This window comes from Leucoraja erinacea, chromosome 1 (genome assembly GCF_028641065.1).
Source record: "Leucoraja erinacea ecotype New England chromosome 1, Leri_hhj_1, whole genome shotgun sequence".
Taxonomy (NCBI): Eukaryota; Metazoa; Chordata; class Chondrichthyes; order Rajiformes; family Rajidae; genus Leucoraja; species Leucoraja erinaceus.
The window spans coordinates 83,469,072-83,476,432 of NC_073377.1; positions in this window are offsets into that span (position 1 = coordinate 83,469,072).

A 7,361-nucleotide genomic window follows, 5' to 3' on the forward strand; every position below is an offset into this window, starting at 1 on the left:
GCGACTATTAGAGTGGAACACACTCACATCGCTTCCTTCACCAGCCCATAATGCATGCAGGAGACATAGAAACATAGAAAATAGGTGCAGAAGTAGGCCATTCGGCCCTTCGAGCCTGCACCGCCATTCGATATGATCATGGCTGATCATCCAACTCAGTATCCCATCCCTGCCATCTCTCCATACCCCCTGATCCCTTTAGCCACTAGGGCCACATCTAACTCCCTCTTAAATATAGCCAATGAACTGGCCTCAACTACCTTCTGTGGCAGAGCATTCCACAGATTCAGCACTCTCTGAGACAGGGCAAGAGGGGGGAGCGCTGTCTTGAGTGAAATTCACATGGTGCAAAGCCAAGGTGATACAGACACACACCATGATGAACAGAAAGGTTGGCGCTGTAATTAAGACGGCTGAAGCACAGTGTACGGTAATTCCTTTAAAAGAGGGGGGGAGAAGGAGTGCAGACAACTTTTAAGAAGCCAGAGATACACAGCTGTGAAGCTCGGCGGACATTAAACATTACCAGTTGGTTATCCTTGGTTCTGAAAACTACTGCTTACATTTTTTTTCCCAATGAGCCAATGAAATTCACCGGTCAGCACCGGCTACAACCTATGAGAACCTTCAACCTGGCAACCCACTAGGACCTCCTGATGACCCACCTGCGGCATGAGAATTCTCGCTACTCTCCATGTCGGCTTCATTCTGGTCTTTTTCAACAGATTGAAAAATTTGCGGCGACCATAATGAGGCCGCGACTAGTCCCCAGAATGCAGAAACTCCTCATGACCATGAAGGCGACTCCCCGGCAACCACCCGCGAACATGTGGCGACCGCAGAGTCTCCTGCAGTCGTCTAAAAAGTCGCCTAAGTGGGACAGGCCCATAAGGCAGCTACTCTATCGCCACACCACCATGCTGCCTTAAATGAAAACTAACTTTACATAAGTTCCATGAAAAAACTAATTATTGAATAAGATATCTTTTAAATCGGTTTCCTGAAGTCTAAATACATGCTTTCCTTATTATCCTTTTCAGTGCATATATTTTTAACAACTCTTCTTGTCAGATCCACCAGATATTCCCAGATAGAAAAGGAGTCTTTGGCTTTGGTGTGGGCATGTGAACACTTTCATGCATACCTGTATGGTATTGACAGACTACAAACTGCTGGAGCCATTCTACTCTGCTCAATCCAAACCGTGTGCCCGGATTGAAAGATGGATGCTTAGACTCCAACAGTACAAATACAAAGCGATCCACATCTCTGGAAAGAACAATATAGCTGACTCATTATCCAGATTGCTAAAGGTAGTCAAGCCGCAAGGGTCTACACTGGAGACAGATGCAGAATCATTTGTTAGATTTGTCGCAGTACACTGCACCAAGAGCAACGAGAACAAGAGAAATAGAAGAAGAGTCGGACAAGGATCCAGAACTACAAGATGTTAGCGAGTCGATCAAAAGAAGTGACTTGGAGGAGTGTCCACACAGGACATATGCAGCTATCAGAGATGAATTGTGCACAATTGGAAGATGCGTGCTGAGAGGAAACAGGATCATGGTGTCAACAAAGCTGAGATTAAGGATAATACTCCGAAGACAGACACAAAATGCCGGAGTAACTCAGCAGGCCCGGCAGCATCTCTGGAGAGACCCTTCTTCAGGCCCAGAAGAGAACTTATTCAAAGTAGGCATACCTTGAAGAGCTTTCTTAGTGCAGTCGACAAAAGGAGTAGTAAGGAGCTGCAAATGCTAGTTTTCACCGAAGATAGACACAAAATGTTGGAGTAATTCAGCGGGTCAGGCAGCATCTCTGGAGGAAAGGAATAGGTGGAGTTTCGGGTCGAGACCCTTCTTCAGACTGAGTTGGCGAGAGTGAGACTAGAAATATGTAGTGTATGTGTAAAAAGGACAGATCAAAGCAGATGATGCTCAAGGAAATGTACAATGGTTCATCATTAACTGGGGAAAGTGATAACAAGGGATACAAACACTAAATTTAATCAGCACAGTGAAACTAGCAGGAGGGAGGAACTGAAGGGAATCCACATTAGTCAGAATATGGTGCTAGGTAAACTGTTGTGACTGAAGGTAGATAAATTCCCAGGGCCTGATGATCTGCATCCCAGAGCACCCAAGGAGGTGGTCCTAGAAATTATGGATACATTGGTGATAATTTTCCAATATTCTCTCGACTCTGGATCACCTTCTGTGGACTGGAGGGTAGCCAATGTAACTCCACTTTTTAAGAAAGGAGGGAGAGAGAGAAATGGGGAATTATAGATAAGTTCCCACAGACAGCGCTCCTTCGCTGTCCCTGGTCCCCACCTTTGCGATGTTTTTGTGTGTGTGTGTGCGGTCGGTAGCAAAGATCCTGTAGGATCTTTGGTCAGTAGGTGCAGCTCATGCTTCAGTCGAGGCTTTCCAGGCGAGTGACCAAAACCTCTGGTGACTCATGGAAACCTTGGGTGGGGCGCAAGATCACCAGGGGTTTCCTTCCAGGTTTCCTAAGTGGGACAGGGGCATATACACCTGGACCATTTCCGACACTTCCCTACCATTCCTTGACCTCACTATCTCCATTGCAGGTGATAAACTTCTGACCGACATCCACTATAAACCCACTGACTCCCATGGCTATCTGGACTATACTTCTTCCCACCCTGCTTCCTGTAAGGACTCCATCCCCTACTCCCAATTCCTCCGTCCACGCCGCATCTGCTCCCAGGATGAGGCGTTCCACACCAGGGCATCTGAAATGTCCTAATTTTTCCTCCACCATAGATGAGGGTCGCACCAGGGTCTCTTCCATACCCCGCAACACTGCTCTCTCTCCCCATCCCCCGACTCGCAACAAGGGCAGAGTCCCCCTAGTCCTCACCTTTCACCCCACCAGCCGTCACATACAACAAGTAATCCTCTGTCAGTTTCGCCACCTCCAACGTGACCCCACCACTCGCCACATCTTCCCATCTTCCCCCATGTCTGCCTTCCACAAAGACCACTCCCTCCATAACTCCCATGTCAATTCTTCCCTTCTCCCCCGTACCACCCCCTCCCCGGGCACTTTCGCTTGCAACCGCAAGAGATGCAACACTTGTCCCTTTACCTCCCCCCTCGACTCCATTCAAGGACCCAAGCAGTCGTTCCAGATGCGACAGAGGTTTACCTGCATCTCCTCCAACCTCATCTATTGCATCCACTGCTCTAGATGTCAGCAAATCTATATCGGTGAGACCAAGCGGAGGTTGGGCGATCGTTGCGCCGAACACCTCCGCTCGGTTCGCAATAACCAACCTGACCTCCCGGTGGCTCAGCACTTCAACTCCCACTCCGCATCCGACCTCTCTGTCCTGGGTCTCCTCCATGGCCAGAGCGAGCAACACCGGAAATTGGAGGAACAGCACCTCATATTCCGCTTGGGGGGTCTGCATCCTGGGGGCATGAACATTGAATTCTCACAATTTTGTTAGTCCTTGCTGTCTCCTCCCCTTCCTCAGCCCTCCTGCTGTCTCCTCCCATCCCCCAGCCTTCGGGCTCCTCCTTTTTCCTTTCTTCTCCCCACCCCCCATCAGTCTGAAGAAGGGTTTTGGCCCGAAACGTTGCCTATTTCTTTCGCTCCATAGATGCTGCTGCACCCGCTGAGTTTCTCCAGCTTTTTTGTGTACCAAATATATCCTTTCTTCAGTAAGAAGCCAAAAACTATACAACTATACAAAAACTGCTGTCTCACCTGGACTATGGTGTCACCTGGATAACAGAGTTCATGTTTCAAGTCAAAAACATTATGCCAAATATCAATCTATGCAATTTGACGTTACTTTAGATTTGCATTGCAGTTTTATAGGATGGTCTTCATTTCATGTGAACATGCAAATAATAGGCAATCAAAGGCCTAGAAAGTTATAGAATAATTCCATAATTTAAAGTTATTAATAATCATTTTACTGAGTAAAGATTATTAACTATTGCTTTTTGGATTGAAGTTGACATATGACACAATATGTACGAGAGTCATAGAGGAAACAGGCCCTTTGGCCCAACTTACCCACACCGGCCAAAATGACCCAGCTACACTAGTCCTACCTGCCCGCATTTGGTCCATATCCCTCCAAACCTGTCCAATCCATGTACCTGTCTAACTGTTTCTTAAATGTTGGGATAGTCCTTGCCTCAATTACCTCCCCTGCAGCTCGTTCCATACACCAACCATCCTTTGTGTGAAAAAGACCCCTCAGATTCCTATTAAATCTATTCCCCTTATGTCCTCTGGTCCTCAATTCACCTACTCTGGGCGAGAGACACTGCATCTACCCGATCTATTCCTCTCATGATTTTATACACCTCAATAAGATCACCCCTTAAGCTCCTGTGCTCCAAGGAATAGAGTCCCACCTTATTCAACCTCTCCGTACAGCTCAGACCCTCTAGCCTTGGCAACATCCTTGTAAATTTTCTCTGTACCCTTTCCAGCTTGTCAACATCTTTTCTAACAAGGAATATCTAACAGATTCTTATAAAGCTTATCATCAAGGTGTTAAAGAAGCACTTGTCACATCTAGACAAATAAATTATAGCCCTACCCATAACATTATCAACAATAATTTGCATCAAATGTATTTTTCTTGAGGAATGTGGGAATCAATTTGTTTGGAGCAGGTGGGAACATAAGTTTGCAGGAAAGAAAAAAGTAGGAGAAATGGGTTCAAGAAGTGCACACAATCAGCTTTAATATGGCATGACAAATATGCTTGATAACATCCAAACACATCTGCCAAACAAATGTGCTTGATAACATCCTTCCTGCCATTTCTGACGTCTGCTTCCAAATTCATCACTAATTGGATGGCACAGTCGGGCAGTGGTAGAGTTGCTGCCTTATAGAGCCAGACACCCGGGTTCGATCCTGACTACAGGTGTTGTCTGTACGGAGTTTCTATATTCTCCCTGTGACCTGCTGGGTCTTTTCTCCAGATTCTCCGGTTTCTTATCACACTCCAATGACGTACAGGTTTGTAGGCTAATTGGCTTGGTATAATTGTAAATTGTCCCTAGTGTATGTGGGATAGTGTAAGTGTGCAGGGATCGCTGGTTGGTATGGACTTGGTGGGCCAAAGGGCCTGTTTCTGCGCTGTATATCTAGCACTAAACTAATTCTAAATGATATTTTGGTGGGACAGATATAGTGTTACCCTACTGCTCTTCACTCACGTGATGACTGCTGTTTTTGAAGTATAATTAGAAGGCATTTTTGCAATTGGTATAAATCATATTACTTTAATCTCTGTCTCCTCCTACCCATGACATTGTTCCACAGTCTGCTCGGGGAAGATTTGTTGAGTGGATAGCTGGTGCCCTACAATATCAATTCTTTCTTCATCTCTTTGAATTATGTGAGGACAGGTGATAGCCCTTTAAAAAAAATGTGGTCCATTAAAAATCAGGTTTCAGCTGACTTAGAAATAAATAGATTTTTAAATAGTCATGCTGGAATCTAGTCACACCCAGAATGAAACAATTCCATTCGGAAGCTTGTGTCAATTTCACATGTGTTGCCATCAGATTGTCTTTTAAATGGAAGTATTAAAAAAATAAACACAAAGGCACTAACAGGAAAAGTTGAAAAGCTTTTACATTGCTTAATTCACTGACAAAATTGATCCGTGTAATAAATAAATTGTTAAATATGATATTTAAAATATGTAATATAATATGTCATGCAAAATCAGGATACTCCGAGGACTCCGTGCATCTATACATAACTAAAGCTCTGATCTTGTTACCTTCTGGTTATGCAGTCATTCTATTTGCGCAAAAACGTTACGGGATAGCACTATGATTTTTCGCCAGCTTACCATTCTCCTGTGCTGCGATTGCGGCAAGTTTTGTTCCGATCGGTGGTATAATGTAAACGTTAGAGAGGTTTAAAAATCTTAAAAACTGCGCGTGCACAGATCGATCTCTTCTACCATTCAACGTGGATTGGTCTTTCCTCCTGTCACTCTGCAGGACGGTCCACCCCTTCCTGCATCATAGCGTCTTTATTGGAGCTATGATTGGCCGGACACAATTTTCGGAGGGACTGGAAACGACAAGCTGGTTGCCAAACAGAAAGCGGAGAATCTGATCCCAGCGGAAGAGAACGGCCAGCGATGAGCGACCACTGTGAGTCTGCTCCAGCCCCTTCCCCTGTGATCCCCCTCGCCGAGTCTGCTCCAGCCCCTCCCCTGTGATACCCCCCACAACCCCTGTCTTTACTCCAAGCTCTCTCCACCCCGCTCCCACAACCCCCCCGCCCACACACCCCTCTCCCCCCTGCCCACACCCCCCTCCTCCACAACCCCCATCCCCCAGACCCCCCCTCCCCCACACACACCACCTTCGCCAGACCTCCCCTGCCCCTCCCCCCCGCCTACACCTCCGCTCCCCACCGCCCACACACACCGCCCCCACCCCCACAAATATCTAAGTTTAAATTATTTGAAATTTTCCTTCCCCACCGACATTGTTGAATAAAACAAGTTGCAAGAAACTATTTCACTGGCGTGTAATATCAACCACAAATGTTAACTTGACCAGCCTTCTTTTGAATGTTTGCATTGAATGGTCACATACTGCACCTACTGGCAACTTATTGCAAAGGTTAATAACCCTTTGCACAAAGAGAAGCTTCCCAGGAATGAACCTACTCCTTTGGCACCATTTATATATGTCTCTGGTTATCTGCAATCTATCTAATTCAAACAATATCCACATAAAAAGAATATTATTTCATAAATATGAAATAATATTTCAATAAAATCATTTTTGTAAGAGTGGAACAACTAGTCTAGCATGGTATGAGCTTGGTATAAAGTTAATTCATTAAACTTTTCCTAAGTTTTTTTTCCATGGCTCCACATCACCCAGCATGTTAGGGGGGTCTTCAATTTTTTGCTTCTGCAGTCTCAAGTTCCTACCTGCTTCAGAAGGGCATCTATCACACTGGTGCCCAAGAAGAGCATAGTGATTAGGTGACTGGAAAATTATGATCTTACAAATGTCATAAATGAAACCAAGGAACTAATCGTTGAATTCAGAAAGGTGAAGTCAGCAGACCATGTGCCAGTTTTCATTGGTGGGTCAGTGGTGGAGAAAGTTATGAACTTCAAATTCCTGGGCATTAACATATTGGATGACAAAACTCATGGCCCTCTGAGAGATAAACACGTTCTCTTAAATAGACTATTCCTTATTTTGAAACACTGATCCCCTCGTTCTCAATTATCCGGCAAGAGCAAACATGTTGAGTCCCGTAAAAATCTTGTATGTTTCAGGCAAACCTCTGTCTCTCTTGTGAACTCCAGCAGGACTAAG